This window comes from Ranitomeya imitator, chromosome 3 (assembly GCF_032444005.1).
Source record: "Ranitomeya imitator isolate aRanImi1 chromosome 3, aRanImi1.pri, whole genome shotgun sequence".
NCBI classification, from domain to species: Eukaryota; Metazoa; Chordata; class Amphibia; order Anura; family Dendrobatidae; genus Ranitomeya; species Ranitomeya imitator.
The window spans coordinates 72,740,309-72,765,729 of NC_091284.1; positions in this window are offsets into that span (position 1 = coordinate 72,740,309).

The window sequence follows — 25,421 nt, forward strand, 5'->3', positions numbered from 1 at the left end:
AGGAGGATATTCGCTTTTTGGTGTTGCATAATCTGCATGATGTGGTCGTGTTGGGGTTGCCATGGCTACAAGTCCATAACCCAGTATTGGATTGGAAATCTATGTCTGTGTCCAGCTGGGGTTGTCAGGGGGTACATGGTGATGTTCCATTTCTGTCTATTTCATCATCCACCCCTTCTGAGGTCCCAGAGTTCTTGTCGGATTACCGGGATGTATTTCATGAGCCCAAGTCCAGTGCCCTACCTCCGCATAGGGATTGCGATTGTGCTATCGATTTGATTCCTGGTAGTAAGCTCCTAAAGGTCGACTGTTTAATTTATCTGTGCCTGAGCATGCCGCTATGCGGAGTTACGTAAAGGAATCCTTGGAGAAGGGTCATATTCACCCGTTGTCGTCGCCATTGGGAGCAGGGTTCTTTTTTGTGGCCAAGAAGGATGGTTCGCTGAGACCTTGTATTGATTACCGCCTTGTAAATAAAATCACAGTCAAATTTCAGTACCCCTTGCCGCTGCTGTCTGATTTGTTTGCTCGGATTAAGGGGGCTTGTTGGTTCACCAAGATAGATCTTCGTGGTGCGTATAATCTTGTGCGTATTAAACAGGGCGATGAATGGAAAACGGCATTTAATACGCCCGAGGGCCATTTTGAGTACCTGGTTATGCCATTTGGGCTTTCTAATGCTCCATTAGTATTTCAGTCCTTTATGCATGACATCTTCCGAGAGTACCTGGATAAATTCCTGATTGTATACTTGGATGATATTTTGGTCTTCTCGGATGATTGGGAGTCTCATGTGAAGCAGGTTAGAATGCTGTTCCAGGTCATGCGTGCAAATTCTTTGTTTGTGAAGGAGTCAAAGTGTCTCTTTGGTGTTCAGAAGGTTTCATTTTTGGGTTTCATTTTTTCCCCTTCTACTATCGAGATGCACCCTGTTAAAGTTCAGGCCATTTATGATTGGACTCAGCCGACATCTCTGAAGAGTCTGCAAAAGTTCCTGGGCTTTGCTAATTTTTATCGTCGCTTCATCAATAATTTTTCTAGTATTGCTAAACCGTTGACTGATTTAACCAAGAAGGGTGCTGATGTGGTCAATTGGTCTTCTGCTGCTGTGGAAGCTTTTCAGGAGTTGAAGCGTCGTTTTTCTTCTGCCCCTGTGTTGTGCCAACCAGATGTTTCGCTCCCGTTCCAGGTCGAGGTTGATGCTTCTGAGATTGGAGCAGGGGCTGTTTTGTCGCAAAGAAGTTCTGATTGCTCGGTGATGAAACCATGTGCCTTCTTTTCCAGGAAGTTTTCGCCTGCTGAGCGTAATTATGATGTTGGCAATCGAGAGTTGCTGGCCATAAAGTGGGCATTCGAGGAGTGGCGTCATTGGCTTGAAGGAGCTAAGCATCGTGTGGTGGTCTTGACTGATCACAAGAACTTGACGTATCTCGAGTCTGCCAAACGGTTGAATCCTAGACAGGCTCGTTGGTCGCTGTTTTTCTCCCGTTTTGACTTTGTGGTTTCGTACCTTCCGGGCTCTAAAAATGTGAAGGCGGATGCCCTGTCTAGGAGTTTTGTGCCCGACTCTCCGGGTTTGCCTGAGCCAGGAGGTATTCTCAAAGAGGGGGTAATTTTGTCTGCCATCTCCCCTGATTTGCGGCGGGTGCTGCAAAAATTTCAGGCTAATAGACCTGACCGTTGCTCAGCGGAGAAACTGTTTGTACCTGATAAATGGACGAGTAGAGTTATCTCTGAGGTTCATTGTTCGGTGTTGGCTGGTCATCCTGGAATCTTTGGTACCAGAGATTTGGTGGCTAGATCCTTTTGGTGGCCGTCTCTGTCACGGGATGTGCGTTCGTTTGTGCAGTCCTGTGGGATTTGTGCTCGGTCTAAGCCCTGCTGTTCTCGAGCTAGTGGGTTGCTTTTGCCCTTGCCGGTCCCGAAGAGGCCCTGGACACATATCTCTATGGATTTTATTTCGGATCTCCCCGTCTCTCAAAAGATGTCGGTCATTTGGGTGGTTTGTGATCGCTTCTCTAAGATGGTCCATCTGGTACCCTTGTCTAAATTGCCTTCCTCCTCTGATTTGGTGCCATTGTTTTTCCAGCATGTGGTTCGGTTACATGGCATTCCGGAGAACATCGTTTCCGACAGAGGTTCCCAGTTTGTTTCGAGGTTTTGGCGAGCCTTTTGTGCTAGGATGGGCATTGATTTGTCTTTTTCCTCGGCTTTCCATCCTCAGACAAATGGCCAAACTGAACGAACCAATCAGACCTTGGAAACATATCTGAGATGTTTTGTTTCTGCTGATCACTCAGGATGATTGGGTGTCCTTTTTGCCTTTGGCTGAGTTCGCCCTTAATAATCGGGCCCGCTCGGCTACTTTGGTTTCGCCGTTTTTCTGCAATTCTGGTTTCCATCCTCGTTTCTCTTCAGGGCAGGTTGAGTCTTCAGACTGTCCTGGTGTGGATACTGTGGTGGATAGGTTGCAGCAGATTTGGACTCATGTAGTGGACAATTTGACATTGTCCCAGGAGAAGGCTCAATGTTTCGCTAACCGCAGGCGCTGTGTGGGTCCCCGACTTCGTGTTGGGGATTTGGTTTGGTTGTTGTCTCGTTATATTCCTATGAAAGTTTCCTCCCCTAAGTTTAAGCCTCGTTTCATTGGTCCGTATAGGATTTCTGAGGTTCTTAATCCTGTGTCTTTTCGTTTGACCCTTCCAGCTTCTTTTTCCATCCATAATGTATTCCATAGGTCATTGTTGCGGAGATACGTGGCACCTGTGGTTCCATCCGTTGATCCTCCTGCCCCGGTTTTGGTTGAGGGGGAGTTGGAGTATATAGTTGAGAAGATTTTGGATTCTCGTATTTCGAGACAGAAACTCCAGTACCTGGTTAAGTGGAAGGGTTATGGTCAGGAGGATAATTCCTGGGTCTTTGCCTCTGATGTTCATGCTGCCGATCTGGTTCGTGCCTTTCATTTGGCTCATCCTGGTTGGCCTGGGGGCTCCGGTGAGGGTTCGGTGACCCCTCCTCAAGGGGGGGTACTGTTGTGAATTCTGTGGTCAAGCTCCCTCCTGTGGTCATGAGTGGTACTGCGGCTGGTTCTGTCTATGAGCTTCCTTTGGTGGATGTGAGTGGGGCTGCGGCTTCTGAGTTTCCTTCCTCAGGTGACGAGGTTAAGTCGTTAGGTGCTGCTCTATTTAACTCCACCTAGTTCTTTGTTCCTGGCCTCCAGTCAATGTTCCAGTATTGGTCTTGCTCTCTCCTGGATCGTTGTGGCCTGTTTTCACTGCATAAGCTAAGTTCTGCTTGTGTTACTTTTGTTTGCTATTTTTTCTGTCCAGCTTGCTATATTGGTTTTTCTTGCTTGCTGGAAGCTCTGGGACGCAGCGGGAGCACCTCCGTACCGTTAGTCGGTGCGGAGGGTCTTTTTGCGCCCTCTGCGTGGTTGTTTGTAGGTTTTTGTGCTGACCGCAAAGCTATCTTTTCTATCCTCGGTCTATTCAGTAAGTCGGGCCTCACTTTGCTAAAATCTATTTCATCTCTGTGTTTGTATTTTCATCTTTACTCACAGTTATTATATGTGGGGGGCTGCCTTTTCCTTTGGGGAATTTCTCTGAGGCAAGGTAGGCTTATTTTTCTATCTTCAGGGCTAGCTAGTTTCTCAGGCTGTGCCCGAGGCGCCTAGGTCTGGTCAGGAGCGATCCACGGCTACCTCTAGTGTGGTGTGATAGGATTAGGGATTGCGGTCAGCAGAGTTCCCACGTCTCAGAGCTCGTCCTATGTTATTAGTAACTATCAGGTCACTTTTTGTGCTCTTAACCACCAGGTCTGTTGTGGTTCTGATTCACCATTTCATAACAGTTATGGTCACGAAGATAATTCCTGGGTTTTTGCCTCTGATGTTCATGCTGCCGATCTAGTTCGTGCCTTTCATTTGGCTCATCCTGATCGGCCTGAGGGCTCTGGTGAGGGTTCGGTGACCCCTCCTCAAGGGGGGGTACTGTTGTGAATTCTGTTGTCGAACTCCCTCCTGTGGTCGTGAATGGTACTTCGGCGAGTTCTGTCCATGGACTCCCTCTGGTGGCTGTGAGTGAAGCTGCTGCTTCTGAGGTTCCTTACACAGGTGACGTGGTTTATCCTTTGGTTGGCTGCTCTATTTAACTCCACTCAGATCGTTACTCCATGCCAGCTGTCAATGTTCCTGCATTGGTTCAGTTCGCTCTTGGATCTTTCTGGTGACCTGTCTTCTCCAGCAGAAGCTAAGTTCCTGATAGTTATTATTTGTTCATTGTTTCCTTGTCCAGCTGGTTATCATGATTTTGTCTTGCTAGCTGGAAGCTCTGGGATGCAGAGTGGCATCTCCGCATCGTTAGTCGGTGCGGAGGTCTTTTTGCACACTCTCCGTGGTCTTTTGTAGTTTTTTGTGCTGACCGCAAAGATACCTTTCCTATCCTCTGTCTGTTTAGTAAGTCTGGCCTCCCTTTGCTGAAACCTGTTTCATTTCTGCGTTTGTGACTTTCATCTTTACTCACAGTCAATATATGTGGGAGGCTGCCTTTTCCTTTGGGGAATTTCTCTGAGGCAAGGTAGGCTTTATTTTCTATCTTTAGGGCTAGCTAGCTCTGAGGCTGTGAAGAGGCGTCTAGGGAGAGTCAGGAACGCTCCACGGCTATTTCTAGTGTGTGTGATAGGATTAGGGCTTGCGATCAGCAGAGATCCCACATCCCAGAACTCATCCTGTGTGAGTTTAACTATCAGGTCGTGCCGGGTGCTCCTAACCACCAGGTCATAACAGTCTCCCCCTTACTTACTGGTTCATGTATCTATGGTCATGTGGACCTTGACACAGGTGGAGTTGCACAGTGCACATCTTCTGTTCTATGTAACATTTTCGTGCAGAGATGGACCGCCTGGAAATATAGGGGTGGCTGGAAACCAGGTACTGTGATTCCCATGATCCCAATCTATTGTTACCCCTTTAAAAATCCCTTGTGATTGGTAGAAAGAGGCAGAGACTGCAGCAGAAGAGGGAGCAGGAGAAGACCCAGGTCTTTCATGGATTTTCAAATGTGTACTTAACTGCAGCTCATGTTTATTATTGAGTTGCATAGTCATGAAGGTGGTGCTCAGGTTATGTGTCGCTTCTGTCTCTGATGGCACCATGTGCAAACGACCCATGTCTTGTCAGGGAGCTCCTTTGAGCTGGCTTTGGTGTGCTCAGTTCATCAGTATGGTGGGCAGTAGCAACTGCCTTACTGGTTAGGGGCCAGTCGCTGTGCTTTTGCACCAGCTCCCTCTTTTGCTGTGCAGTTGGAGAAGCATGACCACTACCTTTTCCACCAAACTGCCCATGTAACTCGGATGGCCTTGAATCCATATGGGGTCTAGGATCTTATCATTCCCCATTGCATCATCACACCTATCCAGTCTGTCCTTCACTCTAATGCCCAACTAATCCTCTCCCCTCTGTACCTGTCTGTCACTATTAGTTTGCTCATTGTAATTTCTATGTTCTATGTATCCCTTCTTATGTACAACACCATGGAATCAATGGTGCTCTGAAAATAAATAATAATAATCCCCTGCTTGATCTTTCACCCTGTCCTCACACCTGCCCTCCTTGCTGGTCTGCACACAGCAAAGAGCCACAGCAGTAGGCACTTGTGTTTCGTCAATATCATCATCATCTGAGGTGTGCTGCCATGGTCCGCTGACCACTTGCACTACTCCTCCCACGTACTTGTCTTCAAACAGAACAAGTGGTTGGGCATCAGTGTACTTAATCTCTTCCACATGTGGGGCAGGACCAGGTGGATGGCCCTTGAAACCGCAGCCAGAGGAGCCGTCAAAAATCAGAAGTGACTAATGCATGACTTGGAGCTCAGACTGCTTGTTTGATTTACAAGGGGATGAGGTGAAAGACAGATATCCGTGGGGCACAGGTACCAAATCTGAGCTTTCAGCAGGGGAGCGGATGGAAGACAAAGCAAAGAACTGAAGGCACTCTCAGCCATACAATCTAAAACTGCCTCTACTTTTTCTGGCCTCACTCTGCCTGCATGCACCAGAAGAACGTGCTTCAGGCTTGTAGCAGGAACAGATCAACCACATCTTCTCTTTGCCGGCAGCAGCTACGTCACCCCTGTAGCAACATGGCCACATCCCCTATCTGATGCTGTCCTCATTCTTTGCATCCCCAAAAAAATGAGTATTACACGGCTTATATACAGAGAGAGAGAGTGGCTTGCAGATTATTACTCGGCCTGTATGCAGAGTGTCCACATAGAGCCTATTTTTAAAAATGCCCCCTAAAAGATATATACAAAAAAACTGTGTTGACTACATCCTCCTCTGCCTCCTCCACTTACACAATCATGTCCATTTCCACCTCCTTCTTAACCTCCTCCTCCACTTGCACTTTCGCCTACTGGTTTCCTAGATTTTTTTTCTATGCAATTTTTTTCTATGCATTTTTAAGTAATTTCACTATATACATTTGTTTGCAGGACAATTGTCCTGCTCTTACCCCCATTTTTCACCCTTTTATAGCCACCTAGCCCTTAATATGTCCATTTTACAGTCATTTTAAGGCACCAAAGTTCAGGTTCAAAATTGACTTCTATTGGGTTTGGGTTCGGGGTCAGGTTCGTATCGATGCCTGAATTCTGAGCTACAAACCTGAACATCCACCGGTCCTCTCATCCCTAGCTATAAACTCTCCTATTGGAATGAGCTAGCTCCCTCACAGATTCTTAGTTACCTAATTTTTTTTACCTAACAATGACCACAGCAATAATTAATCACCCTTTAAAAGCCGAACAGTGCAAAAAAAATAAATTTAGCCCCAAATATATGCATTAAAGTTAAAAAAAAAACTGCCAGGTCCATATCTTTTTAATATGCAATCAATAGAACCTGACAAGTATTTGATGATGTTGAAAACAAAAGAAAAAGCCACATGGTAGTGGAGTTATAGATGGCCTGCAGGTGCATGTGTGATGTCTGAGATGATGAGACTTACAGACCCAACTAAGTTCAAGTACTACAAGTAAATGATACGATTCTTCTTTGTTACAGCTGAATCACATTAGTTCCTGTCTACGCTAGTGACAAAGTGACAGGACCTAAAAATAAAGCTTTGTTCTTAGCTCATTTGTCAGTAATTAAGGGAAATTACTGGATGTTTAGTGGTAAGAGACGAGTGTCAGTCATCTTCCTTCTATTTCACACATTCAGTTTCGGAAATAATTAGAAATTTTGCAGAAAAAAAAGTTCATCACAATAATTACACATTAGAGATATCACCTGCTGCTGAAACCTATCGTGGGCGACTAAAATAACCATTGTTCTTAGCGTGAAGGAAGATACCAAGGATCATGTATAGTAAATCCTCTACCAGAGCCTCGGAATGTCACCATGATTCAGATGTGATACATTATATTACCTACAGCTTCAATCCCTTGAACATATCATTAAGTCCTGACATCTGCTTCCTGGCATAGTCTCATTTAATCTTCATTAAATTGTTCTCCCAAATGAAGGAAAATGAACCAGAATCTATACGAAATCTCTGTGCAGATCTGTATTTTTGAACATAGGAGGAAGTATGATAGATGTAGATGCATTCGTGTCAAACATTAGATTGTCCATGAATAGTGTTGAAGCATTTATTACTTTCCCTCTTATTTGGGAGAAAGCTCTCTACAGAGTATGTGATATCAGAGGCACCAGGGCCAGACTGACTATCTGGCAATTCTGGCAAGTGTGCTATACTGTTCACAGCATTGGCGTACTCAGGACACCAATGCTGTTAACAGTTGTGATGGAGCACAGAGCCACAGACTGCATCACTTACCCCAATAGGCTTCTTTTTAGACTCAACCTGCCCGAAGCCAGTGCCATGCAGGAGATGTTAGGAGTGCCATGATGTCACTGTATTGTGTCACCAGCGTCCACTACAAGACAGGATAGAAAAGCAGACAGAGAGTGAGCAAAAGGTTTTTTATTTTAGGAGTGCTTGGGGGACCATCATACTATATAGGGGTGTCTGGTGTGGACCATCGTGCTATATTGGGGGACATGGGGGACCATATACTATATAGGGTGCTGTGGGGTGGACCATCATAATATATAGAAGCAGAGACTTCACTCTTTTTGATGTCTGTAACTACTATAGTTAGCTGTTGAGGGACTATCATGCTATATAGGGAGCTGTTGGGGTACAATAATACTATATAGGGGGCTGTTAGAGGTACCATCACACTATATAGGGGGTTGTGGCATGGACTATCATACTATATAGGGGGCTGTGGCATGGACCATCATACTATGTAGCAGCAGGGCCCTAACTCCTCTTGATATCTCATTTAAGTTTATTCTGTAACGTCTTTATTGTCTGTACAAGTTCTCTCTAAAATTGTAAAGTTTTGCGGAAAATGCTGGCGTTATAAAAATTATTATTATTATTACTATTATTATAGTTGACTGTCATGTGGACAATCATACAATATAAGGGGCTGTGTGGTGGACCATAACACTATATAGGGGGCTGTGAACTTGACCATCATACTACATAGGGGGCTGTTCTGGAGACCTTCATACTATATAGAGGGTTGTGGGGTTGACGATCATACTACATAGGTTGCTGTTGGGGGGACAATCATACCTTTGGCTATAGCCCATATAGGGCTGCAGTGACCATCTTACTGTGATGGGTTTCAGGGCAATCATACGGTGTGGGGTCATCATATTCTATGGGAGTCATGAAAGGGGTATCCTAATGGGTGAGCTCTGAAAGGGGTATACTAATAGCGCTGTAGTCAGATCTAGCAGCGAACAATGTTGAGGGTTGTATTTAAGTGTTAACAGCTAGAGCAGGCAACAGCTGCGCTATAAATAAATAAATATTGAATTAAAATGATGTGGGGTTCCCCTGTATTTTTAATAACCAGCCAGGCAAAACTGACAGTTGAAGCCGCAGCCACAAGAACAGAGGGGTCCCCACATTGTATTTTTAAATTATTTAAATAAATAATTTAAAGAAACGGTGTGGGTTCTCCTGTATTTTTGACAACCAGCCAAAATAAAGCAGGCAGCTGGGGGATGGTATTCTCAGGCTGGTAAAGCACCATGGATATTTCCCCTTCAGTCTTAAAATAGCAGCACATAGCTGCCCCAGAAAAGGTACATCTATTAGATGTGTAACCCCACTTGCCACCGCACCAGGGGAAGTGGGAAGAGCGAGGCTAAGTGTGAGATTTAGCACATCTTATAAATACACCATTTCAGGAGTGGCTGACAGCTGTTGATTTTAATCTGGGTGAGGCTGATATTCATGGCCCCTTCCTAGGCTATTAATAGCTGTCTGCCTAGCCTTTGCTGGTTATTAAATATAGGGGGACCCTACGTCATTTTTGGGGGGTACCCCATTTTAATAGCCAGGAAAGGCTAAGTATTCAGCTGTGAGCTGATAATGATAGCCTGGGAACCTACAGTATATGAATATTGTCTCTTTCCCTGTATACTATCATCAGCCCCCAGCCGTCAGTTTTCCCTCAGCAGTTTATGAAAATTAAGGGGGACTCCACTATTTTGTTTGTTTTTTTTTTTATTTATCAACAAGTACAGTAAAATGCACATCTAAGGTAACCTTAGTTTACAGCCTTCAGGTATTCCAGTAGCTGGAAACTTAAATAACCTTAAAATGCCCCTCCTAGTTTCTGAGCCTTGCAGCTGCTGGGAGACCCAGTGGCTTTTAACTCTGGTAACCTGAAGGTTATTTTAGTGCCGGACTGTTGAATGACAGAGTGCCTGGTGCCGGATTTGTCTGTTAATAAGTCCAGCACTGGCACTTGCCAAGCAAGAGAAACAGCTGCTATGAACTCGGTTAACCTTACTGTTCTTGACGACAATTAAAAAAGTAATTGAAAAAAAAATGGGTGGGGTCCCCCGTGATTTTCATCAGCAGAGTGAAAGCTAGGGGTTGATGTTAATATTCTGGGAAAGACAATACTCATAAATGTTGCCAAATCTCACAGCTGTATACTTATGGGAGACTGCTACAAAAAAAGTTGTGGGGTTATCCTGAATTTTTGATAACCAGACAGGCAAAACTTACAGCTGCTGGCTGTAAGCCTCAGCTATCAGCTTCTGCCAGGCTGGTTATCAAGAATGGATGGGTCCCCACGTCGTATTTTTAAATTATTTAAATAAATAAATAATTTAAAAAGAACATCATGGGTTCCCCCATTTTTGACAACCAGCCAAGATAAAGATGACAGCTGGGAGATGGTGTTTCTGGCTGGTAAGTGGTAATGGATTTTGCTCCCCCAGCCTAAAAATAGCAGCCTGCAGCTGACCCAGAATGGCGCATCTATTACATACGCCAATTCTGACACTTTGCCCAGCTCTTCCCACTTGCCCTATGATGGTGGCAAATGGGGTTCATATTTGCGAGGTTGAAGTCACCTTTGCATTGTCTGTTGACATCTATAAGATCCCTTTCCATTACTAATCCTATAGTTATATTGTAAATAAACACATACCCAGAATAAAGTCTTTTAATTAAAAGAATGACACAGACTCCTGTAATGAATCTAAGTTAAATCATACTCACATCATCACCAATTCCAATGAAGTTATGGTCTTCTGTAATAAAACAAAAATATAATAAAACACATCCCTCACCTGTCTGTGGTTCTGTTCCACGCCATAATCCATGTCTGGGTATAAACTGTTTTCAAGCTGGATGGTGCCAAGATGCGACTGTCTACGCTGATAATCACTGATGAATGCTGCAAGTTCAGTCTCAGTCACTAGATGAAACGTCATCGAGGTTAACGTTGGTCACTTAGGCTGCATTCCTAGAAGAGCTCCTGAACTGTGGCGACCTAGGTGAGATCAGCACTGCACCCTGTGGTTTTGCCTCCCATTGAAATCAATGAGGTTCTGGTATGTTCAGCGAACATGTTCGGTGAACATCAGGATGTTCGCTGAACCAAACCAAACTGAACCCCAAAAGACTGTAGCCAACAAGGTCATCTGATTTAACACCAGTGGATTTTTTTCCTTTGGTGCCTTTTGAAAGGTCGGGTGTACAGTGACAAGCCACAAACATTACAGGCACTCTGAGAGAACATGCAGCAGGAAATTTAGGCTATGACACCAGATGTTCTTAGGAATACATTCAACAATATCAAATGGTGAGTGCAGGCATCCATGGATGCGAACGGTGGATATTTTCAACATCTGCTTTAAAATATAATTTTCTCTTGAAGTTATGCGCAGTGAAAATGGCAGTGCAATTGCTTGTCTCCTTTATAAGTTACAGCATTTTTTCTGGGTAAATGACCCTGTAGTTTGCTACAATGTAAGGCAAGTTTCACATTTTCTGTGAAGAACAGACTGTGCTCGGATTGGAAGATACAGATTGTCCGACGAGTCTCCTGAGCTGAACTGTTTCATATAGCTCATCAGGTCAGGACTAGTGATGAGCGAGTGTACTCGTTGCTCAGGTTTTCCCTAGCACGCTCGGGTGGTGTCTTAGTATTTGTGACTGCTCGGAGATTTCGTTTTTGTTGCCGCAGCTGCATGATTTGCGACTACTAGACAGCTTGATTACATGTGGGGATTCCCTAGCAACCAGGCAACCCCTACAGCTGAGTCAACAAAAACTAAATCTCAGAGCAGTCATAAATACTCGAAGACCACCCGAACGTGCTCGAGAAAACCCGACCAACGAGTACACTCGCTCATCACTAGTCAACTCAGGACACTCAGTGGTCATTGTAATTGCACTGTCATTCTAACATTTCCAATCCTTTATGAATTCTCACATCATTTCTTCTGCACTTTTCACTTATAGCATACCTCCCTACTATCCAGAGGCACTGTCTTGAATTTGGGGAGCTGCCCTCTTTACTGAGAGCTCAGGGTATGCCCTGGCTTGAGCTGGCTCCTAGCAGCACAGAGAGGAAGCAGGACAATCTTGGCTTCAGCAGCATCAATAATTGTTTTGCAGGAGTTAATTATTTTGTCCAGTAGGTGAGGGAATCGCTATCCTGCCTCCTACTGCCTTTAACCCCTTCACCCCCGGAGCTTTTTCCGTTTTTCATTTTCGATTTTCGCTCCCCTCCTTCCCAGAGCCATAACTTTTTTATTTTTCCGTCAATATGGCCATGTGAGGGCCTATTTTTTGCGGGACGAGATGTACTTTTGAGCGATACTATTGGTTTTACCATGCCATGTAACAGAAAACGGGAAAAAAATTCCAAGTGTGAAGAAATTGCAAAAAAAGAGCAATCTCACACTTGTTTTTTGTTTGGCTTTTTTGCTAGGTTCACCAAATGCTAACACTAACCTGTCATTATGATTTTCCAGGTCATTACGAGTTTATAGACACCTAACATGTCTAGGTTATTTTTTATCTAAGTGGTGAAAAAAAATTTCAAATTTGCTAAAAAAAAAAAAAAAAAAAAAAAATTGCGCGATTTTCCAATACCCGTAGCGTCTCCAATTTTCATGATCTGGGGTCAGGGAGGGCTTATTTTTTGCGCGCTGAACTGCCGTTTTTAATGATACCATTTTGGTGTAGATACGTTCTTTTGATCGCCCGTTATTGCATTTTAAAACACAGATTAGTGCCAGGAGTGAGATTGGTTCATGCTGCAGAGGAAGGAGAGAGGAGAAGTAGGAGTTTGAAGAGTAGAAATGAGCGAGCATTGAAATGTTCGGATGCTCGTTACTTGAATCCAGCAATTCCTAATGCTCGGATGCTAGTTTCGAGTACCGAGTATAATGGGAGTCAATGGGAAATCCAAGCATTTTTCCGACAGATCCTATAAGGAGGACCTCTAGGCCAGAGGGCAGTGAAAATGTTGAAATGGATGAAAAAAGTGCTGAATGGAACGAGAACAGCATGGGGAAGATCAATAGAAGCATCTCAGGCTCCAAGATTACTGGTGAGAACAATGGTGTCTCACTTTTACTCCACTTTAAAAACTGGCAATAAAACATTTAAAATCAACGAGAAATTGAAAAATTGGAAATTTCAGTGTAATTTATGAAGGAAGAAATAACTGCCAAACACATGATGGAAAAGGGACTGTTTTAGACCCTGCCTTAGACATAAAGGAGGGCCTCATACACATTTTGTTCAAATTGTCATGTTGTGGTACTTATAGATTCATAAAGGCTAAGCACTAAGTGCAAAGCCTGACAAAAAATTACAAGAGAATCATCCATACACCCTTGAAGGCACCAATTGTATTACTTCATTCAAATATTCTGAACAATGAATAGTTGTGGTACTACTACATTTATAAAAGTTCTGCTCAGTGCAAAGCCTGCCTAAAATTACAAGCAGGGTCATCCATACACCATTGAAGGCACCAACTGTAGTATCTCAGTAAAATACTATGAAAAAGTGTACTTGTGGTACTCCTACATTCATAAATGCTCTGCATACAGCGCAAAGCCAGGAAACAATTATAAGCAGGCTCTTTCATAGCCCCTTGAAGACAACAACTGGAGGGCCTCATTAAAATATTAATAAAGTATAGTTGTTGTGCTGCTACGTTCATAAAGTCTCTAAAAAAATGCTAAACCATGAAAAAGTAATGATAAGGAGGGTAACACAGTCATGCATAGACCCTTGAAGGCAACAACTGGAGGGTCTCAATAAAATATTGAAGATTAAAAACACTTTATGTGCTGCTGTCATCTGATGATGTGAAAGGTTGGGGCTAATCCAGGCTTGTTCATTTTTATCAGATTGAGCCTGTCAGCACTTTCTGTTAATTGGTGAATGCTCCTGTCTGTTTTGACCCCTAGGCAGCACTGAAAACCCGCTCTGACAAGACTTTAGAGGCAAGGCAGCACAACATTTCCAAGGCTATAGAGAGACAGCTCATGACAGGTGTCCAGGTGTGAGACCCAAAGCTGAAGGTTGCAGAGGAAGTAGGGAGTTTTGTGGTTTGGTCGTCCAGGTATTGCTTGACTATCTCTTAACTAACTGACTATCTTTTGACTAACTTTTAAAAACGTTTACCTCCTTGTCAAAAATACCCAGTCATAAGGGCCTGGACGCTGGGTGGGTGTCATGAAATTGGTTCAGGCCTTTGACAGTAAACCCCTTGCTCTACTGTGTGTCTTCCTCGCCTTTCCTCCTTGGTTAGACAAGGAAGCTTGCCTCCTGCCTCTAGTAATGTCCGATGGCAATTTTTCCAACATATTTTCAACAATGGCCTTCTGCAATATCACCATTTTAGCAGACCTATCTGGCTCAGGAAGGAGAAATGCAGCAAAATTGTCCTTGTAGTGTGAGTGTAGCAGTGTGAACAACCACTACTTTTTTTTGGCCAAGATGAATATAATGTGAGAGTCATGGGAAAGGCAGCAGTACATAAAGTCTGCCATATTTGCCAAGGTCCCCACAGCCAACACTTCCCTGTGTCCATCATGACTACTAACATATCTTCCTCTTCATTGCCTTCCTCACCCCAACCATGTAGGAGAGGCAGAACGAAGTGTGTTTGCGTAATATCCTCTGTTGCCAGATCCTGTTCTTCCTCCTCCTCCACAGCCTTAATTTCCTCATTGTTACCCTATCCCCGCTGAGCAGATGAGATGAGGCTGGGTAGTATCTCCCTCTTTCTTGTCTTCCTCCATATAAACCCTGCCTGCATGAAAAGCTTCATATTAAATTGTCAGCAGTGACTGTTTAAGTAGGCACAGACGTGGGATCGTTGCACTGATAATTCCCACTCTTCAGTTGTCATGTGTTGAGGCTGACCAGTATTCTGATGGGTGAGAAAGGTGGAAGACCGGGCTGCGGGTGCCTGTGCTGAATCGGGTCTGGAACCATCAAGGCTGCATCTCAGGTTGCCCAGGGGAAAGGATAGTGAGTGACACAGACCAGGTGATCTGGAGGAGGCAGGGGGAATGGCTAAAGAAAAGCCCACAAGGCAGCAGACAGTTTTGACGGGGACAAGCAGAGCAAAGCAGGGTGAGCAGCATGCTGCGTGCCTTGAGCATCGGCGCGGTAATGTTTTGTGCCGGCCGGCTCCCGCCACTACCAGCGGGACTGTGAGAGAGCGAGGTGCCATGTGCCTAGTGATAGCCAGAGAGCGGGGTGCCATGCGCCCAGTGACTGCCAGAGTGCAAGATGCCGTGCGCCCAGTGACTGCCAGAGAGCAAGGTGCTGTGCGCTCCATGACCGTGAGTACAGCGCACTTGCAGAGTAAAGAAGGCCGGGTACCAGACATATACCTGCGGCCTTCCTTGCCAGTTAATATTGATCAACCCACGTTAGACTTGGAGAGTGCTGCATTCTTGTTTGCTTCGGCCACCTCAGTTCATGGACAAGGGGCTCAGCGGAAGGTACTGGAGCCAGAAGATGAACCATCGTTTCAAGGACCCCATCTGAGGACATCTTCCCAGACGCTGCCCCTTGTGAGATCACCTGCTGATGGGGAGCATAAAGGACACAATAAGTTCCTTAACTGGACTGCTATTGTTTTACTACCATTTCTTTTATTGTCCATTCTTTAACCATTTACCTCCCTGCGAGGAGTGAACACTCTGTTCTATTAAATTGTTACATTTCGTTAACCCTTGTTCTGCCTTCTGTCTGTCACTGCATCCCACAACTTGATTACAGGTGTGTTGGAGCTCATACTCCACAACTGGCCTCTGCTGCTAACAAAGCCTTGCCAGCATGTGCAATATGGAGTTCCAGTGCATGATCACGTCGCACATCAGTCAGTGAGCTGGCTGGCACTTGTATGCACTGCTGTATTATGGCCAGAGCGGTGGCAGCTGTAGCTGACTTATGGAAATGGCCGCTGACGTGGCGTACCTTGACCACAAGCTCTGGCAAATAGGTTTTCAGAAACAGCTGAACTATCAAGTTGAGCACATAGAACAAGCATATTATGTGTGTGAGCTTGCCAAGCTTCACAGCCACCAGGTTATGGCCATTATTACAAACAACCATGACCTGTTGTATGTTGAGCAGCGAGAGCCACCGATCTGTCTAGTCTGTTATTCTTTTCAATAACTGTGCTGTAGCTTGTGGTTTGTCTTCTAGACTAATTGGCTTCAGCAGAGCCTGTTGCCATTTTGCTGAGGCAGTGCTGAAGAGTTCCCAGCTGATGTGTGCTCTGTGATAACATATATCAGAGATGGAGGATGAGGAGGAGCAGGAGGGGGGGCAGGAACTGATGTAGGAGGTGGAGGAAATCCTGATAGAAGTAAGGCCATCAATCATCGGCGTCGGTAGCACATGTGTAGTGCCATGGTGGGACTCAGCCTCTGCCTCCACAATGATTACCCAGTGTGCAATCAGTGAAATGTAGCGTCTCTCTAGCCACAAGCACTTGTCCACGTGTTGGTTGTTAAGTGGACAAGTAAATAAATTAGTAACCCTGGACACTGCTAGGGTTTAGCTTCTGGTAACCCAGGCTGAGGCATACAGAAATTGTGTGATAAATAAATGCAGTGAAAGAACACCTCATAGGGGAAACCGGAGACAAAAATAAATTGCATACCATGGGTCAAGGTAAAGAGTTAATAGATCAATCATAAGCATACAATGAGGAGCCAGGGAGATAAATACGGTAAATACAGAGTGCTGGAGGTCCCAGTGTAACCCCTTAAGGTTACCAGAGACAAAACCCTAGCAGTGTCCAGGGTTACTAATTTATTTACTCATTTGTACCCTATTGCTGCATATAATTCTCTGTGCTCTGCACTTTATTTATATTTTTTTTCAGAAGACTACTGTTCATTACTTTTGCATAGTTGCACTTTATAATTAGAGCTTACTGTGCAGGTGTTTACAAATCGCATATAATAATGGATGCAATATAATTTTTGGTATTATCCTTCTATTTCTGGCTCCATTGTTTTGCTTGTTTTTTTCTGTATGTCTGTTTACATATCCAAACATTTTTTTAAATATTTTTTAATTATATGTTTCAATAAAAAATGTTTCTTTACATGCAAACTATGTTTGGATTACTTTTTTCTGCTCTGCAAAGGTGTTTATATTCTGACTACGTTACCTGCTTATCCTCCCAACTATACTGCTGCTTCGTGTACCAACCTCTGGCTATATCCTGACTACGATTTCCGTTTATCCTCAAGATCCTACTGCTGCTCCATGTACCGACCTCTGGCTACATCCTGACTACGATTCCTGATTACCCTTCCAACTACACAAATGCTCCATGTACCGACCTGTGGCAATACCCTGATGATGCTACCTGTTGGTACTGCCCCTGGTGGTTGCAATATCACTACTCCAAGTCAGTGCCTAACACCATCGTTATGTACCACAAATCAGGTAATACTCTATTTATGAGTAATTGAATCCAGAAATTTTTACCACACTTTTTTGGAGTGTAACATACCATCAAAATGTGCCACAAAACACAAAATACTATATGGATGAGTAATTTAATACAGAAAAAAAATTCATTGCACTTTTGGAGTGTTATATAATACAGAAATGTACCACAAAGCACATAAAACTGTATGGATGAGTAATTTAATCTAGAAAACATTTTCTACGCTTTTTTTGAATTTTGTATACCACAGAAATTCACCATAGTGCACATAATATTCTATGAATGAATAATTGGAGCAATGACAAATTTTCAATGTTTTTTTGGAGCGTTATATACTGTTCGCTCATCCCTAGTGAAGAGTTCTCCTTCCCTCCTTACTGCCGTGCTGCTGATATAAATGGACTTCTCTGTGAGACTGACCTGACAGCACAGCTTATTTGATTTACTTTGCAACTTTGTAGCAAGGACATGGAGTTACCTCCCTGTGTACTGTGCAGGTAGATGCTTCAGTGGCATCAGATTTTCAGTGACCCAACCCCGACTCAAATGCCCCCTGCCATCCAGTGACCTATTTTATTCTCCACTAATTGCACCTGCTACCCAGTGTCCCCCTCAAATCCTTGCAAAACAAGAACCTCTGCCACCCAGTATCTCACTCTAATCCCCACCAAGAGCTCCTGCCACCCATCATCCTCCTCTAACCCCCACAAGAGCTCCTACCATTCAGTGCTCCCCTCTAATCCTCACCAAGAGCTCCTGACACCCATCATCCTCCTCTAACCTACACAAGAGCTCCTACCATTCAGTGCTTCCCTCTAATCCACACCAAGAGCTCCTGACACCCATCATACTCCTCTAACCCCCACAAGAGCTCTTACCATTCAGTGCTCCCCTCTAATCCCCACCAAGAGCTCCTGACACCCATCATCCTCCTCTAACCCCCACAAGAGCTCCTACCATTCAGTGCTCCCCTATAATCCCCACCAAGAGCTCCTGACACCCATCATCCTCCTCTAACCTCCATAAGAGCTCCTACCATTCAGTGCTCCCCTCTAATCCACACCAAGAGCTCCTGACACCCATCGTCCTCCTCTAACCCCCACAAGAGCTCCTACCATTCAGTGCTCCCCTCTAATCCCCACCAAGAGCTCCTGCCACCCATCGTCCTCCTCTAATCCCCACAAGAGCTCCTACCATTTAGTTCTCCTCTCTAATCCCCACCAAGAGCTCCTGTCACCCATCGTCCTCCTCTATCCCCCACAAGAGCTCCTACCATTCAGTGCTCCCCTCTAATCCCCAACAAGAGCTCCTGACACGTATCGTCCTCCTCTAACCCCCACAAGAGCTCCTACCAATTCAGTGCTCCCCTCTAATCACCATCAAGAGCTCCTGACACCCATCATCCTCCTCTAACCCCCACAAGAGCTCCTACCATTCATTGCTCCCCTCTAATCCCCACCAAGAGCTCCTGACACCCATCGTCCTCCTCTAACCCCCACAAAAGCTCCTACCATTTAGTGCTCCCCTCTAATTCCCACCAAGAGCTCCTGCCACCCATCGTCCTCCACTAACCCCCACAAGAGCTCCTCACATTCAGTGCTCCCCTCTAATCCCCACCAAGAGCTCGTGACACCCATCGTCCTCCTCTAACCCCTACAAGAGCTCCTACCATTCAGTGCTCCCCTCTAATCCCCACCAAGAGCTCCTGACACCCATCACCCTCCTCTAACCCCCACAAGAGCTCCTACCAGTCAGTGCTCCCCTCTAATCCCCACCAAGAGCTCCTGACACCCATCGTCCTCCTCTAACCCCCACAAGAGCTCCTACCATTCAGTGCTCCCCTTTAATCCCCACCAAGAGCTCCTGACACCCATCATCCTCCTCTAACCTCCATAAGAGCTACTACCATTCAGTGCTCCCCTCTAATCCACACCAAGAGCTCCTGACACCCATCGTCCTCCTCTAACCCCCACAAGAGCTCCTACCATTCAGTGCTCCACTCTAATCCCCACCAAGAGCTCCTGCCACCCATCGTCCTCCTCTAACCCCCACAAGAGCTCCTACCATTTAGTGCTCCCCTCTAATCCCCACCAAGAGCTCCTGCCACCCTTCGTCCTCCTCTAACCCCCACAAGAGCTCCTACCATTCAGTGCTCCCCTCTAATCCCCACCAAGAGCTCATGCCACCCATCGTCCTCCTCTATCCCCCACAAGAGCTCCTACCATTCAGTGCTCCCCTCTAATCACCACCAAGAGCTCCTGCCACCCATCGTCCTCCTCTAATCCCCACAAGAGCTCCTACCATTTAGTTCTCCCCTCTAATCCCCACCAAGAGCTCCTGCCACCCATCGTCCTCCTCTATCCCCCACAAGAGCTCCTACCATTCAGTGCTCCCCTCTAATCCCCAACAAGAGCTCCTGACACGCATCGTCCTCCTCTAACCCCCACAAGAGCTCCTACCAATTCAGTGCTCCCCTCTAATCACCATCAAGAGCTCCTGACACCCATCATCCTCCTCTAACCCCCACAAGAGCTCCTACCATTCATTGCTCCCCTCTAATCCCCACCAAGAGCTCCTGACACCCATCGTCCTCCTCTAACCCCCACAAAAGCTCCTACCATTTAGTGCTCCCCTCTAATTCCCACCAAGAGCTCCTGCCACCCATCGTCCTCCACTAACCCCCACAAGAGCTCCTCACATTCAGTGCTCCCCTCTAATCCCCACCAAGAGCTCGTGACACCCATCGTCCTCCTCTAACCCCTACAAGAGCTCCTACCATTCAGTGCTCCCCTCTAATCCCCACCAAGAGCTCCTGACACCCATCACCCTCCTCTAGCCCCCACAAGAGCTCCTACCATTCAGTGCTCCCCTCTAATCCCCACCAAGAGCTCCTGACACCCATCATCCTCCTCTAACCTCCATAAGAGCTCCTACCATTCAGTGCTCCCCTCTAATCCACACCAAGAGCTCCTGACACCCATCGTCCTCCTCTAACCCCCACAAGAGCTCCTACCATTCAGTGCTCCACTCTAATCCTCACCAAGAGCTCCTGCCACCCATCGTCCTCCTCTAACCCCCACAAGAGCTCCTACCATTTAGTGCTCCCCTCTAATCCCCACCAAGAGCTCCTGCCACCCATCGTCCTCCTCTAACCCCCACAAGAGCTCCTACCATTCAGTGCTCCCCTCTAATCCCCACCAAGAGCTCCTGCCACCCATCGTCCTCCTCTATCCCCCACAAGAGCTCCTACCATTCAGTGCTCCCCTCTAATCCCCAGCAAGAGCTCCTGCCACTCATCGTCCACCTCTAACCCCTACAAGAGCTCCTACCATTCAGTGCTCCCCTCTAATCCCCATCTAGAGGTCCTGACACCCATCGTCCTCCTCTAACCCCCACAAGAGCTCCTACCATTCAGTGCTCCCCTCTAATCACCACCAAGAGCTCCTGCCACCCATCGTCCTCCTCTAATCCCCAGAAGAGCTCCTACCATTTAGTTCTCCCCTCTAATCCCCACCAAGAGCTCCTGCCACCCATCGTCCTCCTTTATCACCCACAAGAGCTCCTACCATTCAGTGTTCCCCTCTAATCCCCAACAAGAGCTCCTGACACGCATCGTCCTCCTCTAACCCCCACAAGAGCTAATACCAATTCAGTGCTCCCCTCTAATCACCATCAAGAGCTGCTGACACCCATCATCCTCCTCTAACCCCCACAAGAGCTCCTACCATTCATTGCTCCCCTCTAAACCCCACCAAGAGCTCCTGACACCCATCGTCCTCCTCTAACCCCCACAAAAGCTCCTACCATTTAGTGCTCCCCTCTAATCCCCACCAAGAGCTCCTGCCACCCATCGTCCTCCACTAACCCCCACAAGAGCTCCTCACATTCAGTGCTCCCCTCTAATCCCCACCAAGAGCTCGTGACACCCATCGTCCTCCTCTAACCCCCACAAGAGCTCCTACCATTCAGTGCTCCCCTCTAATCCCCACCAAGAGCTCCTGACACCCATCATCCTCCTCTAACCTCCAAAAGAGCTCCTACCAATTCAGTGCTCCCCTCTAATCCACACCAAGAGCTCTTGACACCCATCGTCCTCCTCTAACCCCTACAAGAGCTCCTACCATTCAGTGCTCCCCTCTAATCCCCACCAAGAGCTCCTGCCACCCATCGTCCTCCACTAACCCCCACAAGAGCTCCTACCATTCAGTGCTCCCCTCTAATCCCCACCAAGATCTCCTGCCACCCATCGTCCTCCTCTAACCCCTACAAGAGCTCCTACCATTCAGTGCTCCCCTCTAATCCCCACCTAGAGCTCCTGCCACCCATCGTCCTCCTCTAACCCCCAAAAGAGCTCCTACCATTCAGTGCTCCCCTCTAATCATCATCAAGAGCTCCTGACACCCATCATCTTCCTCTAACCCCCACAAGAGCTCCTACCATTCATTGCTCCCCTCTAATCCCCACCAAGAGCTCCTGACACCCATCATCCTCCTCTAACCCCCACAAGAGCTCCTACCATTTAGTGCTCCCCTCTAATCCCCACCAAGAGCTCCTGCCACCCATCGTCCTCCACTAACCCCCACAAGAGCTCCTCACATTCAGTGCTCCCCTCTAATCCCCACCAAGAGCTCCTTACACCCATCGTCCTCCTCTAACCCCCACAAGAGCTCCTACCATTCAGTACTCCCCTCTAATCCCCACCAAGAGCTCGTGACACCCATCGTCCTCCTCTAACCCCCACAAGAGCTCCTACCATTCAGTGCTCCCCTCTAATCCCCACCAAGAGCTCCTGAAACCCATCATCCTCCTCTAACCCCCACAAGAGCTCCTACCATTTAGTGCTCCCCTCTAATCCCCACCAAGAGCTCCTGCCACCCATCGTCCTCCACTAACCCCCACAAGAGCTCCTCACATTCAGTGCTCCCCTCTAATCCCCACCAAGAGCTCCTGACACCCATCATCCTCCTCTAACCCCCACAAGAGCTCCTACCATTCAGTGCTCCCCTCTAATCCCCACCAAGAGCTCCTGCCACCCATCGTCCTCCTGTAATCCCCACAAGAGCTCCTACCATTTAGTTCTCCCCTCTAATCCCCACCAAGAGCTCCTGCCACACATCGTCCTCCTCTATCCCCCACAAGAGCTCCTACCATTCAGTGCTCCCCTCTAATCCCCAACAAGAGCTCCTGACACGCATCGTCCTCCTCTAACTCCCACAAGAGCTCCTACCAATTCAGTGCTCCCCTCTAATCACCATCAAGAGCTCCTGACACCCATCATCCTCCTCTAACCCCCACAAGAGCTCCTACCATTCATTGCTCCCCTCTAATCCCCACCAAGAGCTCCTGACACCCATCGTCCTCCTCTAACCCCCACAAAAGCTCCTACCATTTAGTGCTCCCCTCTAATCCCCACCAAGAGCTCCTGCCACCCATCGTCCTCCACTAACCCCCACAAGAGCTCCTCACATTCAGTGCTCCCCTCTAATCCCCACCAAGAGCTCGTGACACCCATCGTCCTCCTCTAACCCCCACAAGAGCTCCTACCATTCAGTGCTCCCCTCTAATCCCCACCAAGAGCTCCTGACACCCATCATCCTCCTCTAACCCCCACAAGAGCTCCTACCATTCAGTGCTCCCCTCTAATCCCCACCAAGAGCTCCTGACACCCATCATCCTCCTCTAACCTCCATAAGAGCTCCTACCATTCAGTGCTCCCCTCTAATCCACACCAAGAGCTCCTGACACCCATCGTCCTCCTCTAACCCCCACAAGAGCTCCTACCATTCAGTGCTCCCCTCTAATCCCCACCAAGAGCTCCTGCCACCCATCGTCCTCCTCTAACCCCCACAAGAGCTCCTACCATATAGTGCTCCCCTCTAATCCCCACCAAGAGCTCCTGCCACCCTTCGTCCTCCTCTAACCCCCACAAGGGCTCCTACCATTCAGTGCTCCCCTCTAATCCCCACCAAGAGCTCCTGACACCCATCGTCCTCCTCTAACCCCCACAAGAGCTCCTACCATTCAGTGCTCCCCTCTAATCCCCACCAAGAGCTCCTGACACCCATCATCCTCCTCTAACCCCCACAAGAGCTCCTAACATTCAGTGCTCCCCTATAATCCCCACCAAGAGCTCCTGACACCCATCATCCTCCTCTTGCCTCCATAAGAGCTCCTACCATTCAGTGCTCCCCTCTAATCCACACCAAGAGCTCCTGACACGCATCGTCCTCCTCTAACCCCCACAAGAGCTCCTACCATTCAGTGCTCCCCTCTAATCCCCACCAAGAGCTCCTGCCACCCATCATCCTCCTCTAACCCCCACAAGAGCTCCTACCATTTAGTGCTCCCCTCTAATCCCCACCAAGAGCTCCTGCCACCCTTCGTCCTCCTCTAACTCCCACAAGGGCTCCTACCATTCAGTGCTCCCCTCTAATCCCCACCAAGAGCTCCTGCCACCCATCGTCCTCCTCTATCCCCCACAAGAGCTCCTACCATTCAGTGCTCCCCTCTAATCCCCAGCAAGAGCTCCTGCCACTCATCGTCCACCTCTAAACCCTACAAGAGCTCCTACCATTCAGTGCTCACCTCTAATCCCCACCTAGAGCTCCTGACACCCATCGTCCGACTCTAACCCCCACAAGAGCTCCTACCATTCAGTGCTCCCCTCTAATCACCATCAAGAGCTCCTGACACCCATTATCCTCCTCTAACCCCCACAAGAGCTCCTACCATTCATTGCTCCCCTCTAATCCCCACCAAGAGCTCCTGACACCCATCATCCTCCTCTAACCCCCACAAGAGCTCCTACCATTCAGTGCTCCCCTCTAATCCCCACCAAGAGCTCCTGCCACCCATCGTCCTCCTCTAACCCCCACAAGAGCTCCTACCATTTAGTGCTCCCCTCTAATCCCCACCAAGAGCTCCTGCCACCCTTCGTTCTCCTCTAACCCCCAAAAGAGCTCCTACCATTCAGTGCTCCCCTCTAATCACCATCAAGAGCTCCTGACACCCATCATCTTCCTCTAACCCCCACAAGAGCTCCTACCATTCATTGCTCCCCTCTAATCCCCACCAAGAGCTCCTGACACCCATCATCCTCCTCTAACCCCCACAAGAGCTCCTACCATTTAGTGCTCCCCTCTAATCCCCACCAAGAGCTCCTGCCACCCATCGTCCTCCACTAACCCCCACAAGAGCTCCTCACATTCAGTGCTCCCCTCTAATCCCCACCAAGAGCTCCTTACACCCATCGTCCTCCTCTAACCCCCACAAGAGCTCCTACCATTCAGTACTCCCCTCTAATCCCCACCAAGAGCTCGTGACACCCATCGTCCTCCTCTAACCCCCACAAGAGCTCCTACCATTCAGTGCTCCCCTCTAATCCCCACCAAGAGCTCCTGAAACCCATCATCCTCCTCTAACCCCCACAAGAGCTCCTACCATTTAGTGCTCCCCTCTAATCCCCACCAAGAGCTCCTGCCACCCATCGTCCTCCACTAACCCCCACAAGAGCTCCTCACATTCAGTGCTCCCCTCTAATCCCCACCAAGAGCTCCTGACACCCATCATCCTCCTCTAACCCCCACAAGAGCTCCTACCATTCAGTGCTCCCCTCTAATCCCCACCAAGAGCTCCTGACACCCATCATCCTCCTCTAACCCCCACAAGAGCTCCTACCATTCAGTGCTCCCCTCTAATCCCCACCAAGAGCTCCTGCCACCCATCGTCCTCATGTAATCCCCACAAGAGCTCCTACCATTTAGTTCTCCCCTCTAATCCCCACCAAGAGCTCCTGCCACACATCGTCCTCCTCTATCCCCCACAAGAGCTCCTACCATTCAGTGCTCCCCTCTAATCCCCAACAAGAGCTCCTGACACGCATCGTCCTCCTCTAACTCCCACAAGAGCTCCTACCAATTCAGTGCTCCCCTCTAATCACCATCAAGAGCTCCTGACACCCATCATCCTCCTCTAACCCCCACAAGAGCTCCTACCATTCATTGCTCCCCTCTAATCCCCACCAAGAGCTCCTGACACCCATCGTCCTCCTCTAACCCCCACAAAAGCTCCTACCATTTAGTGCTC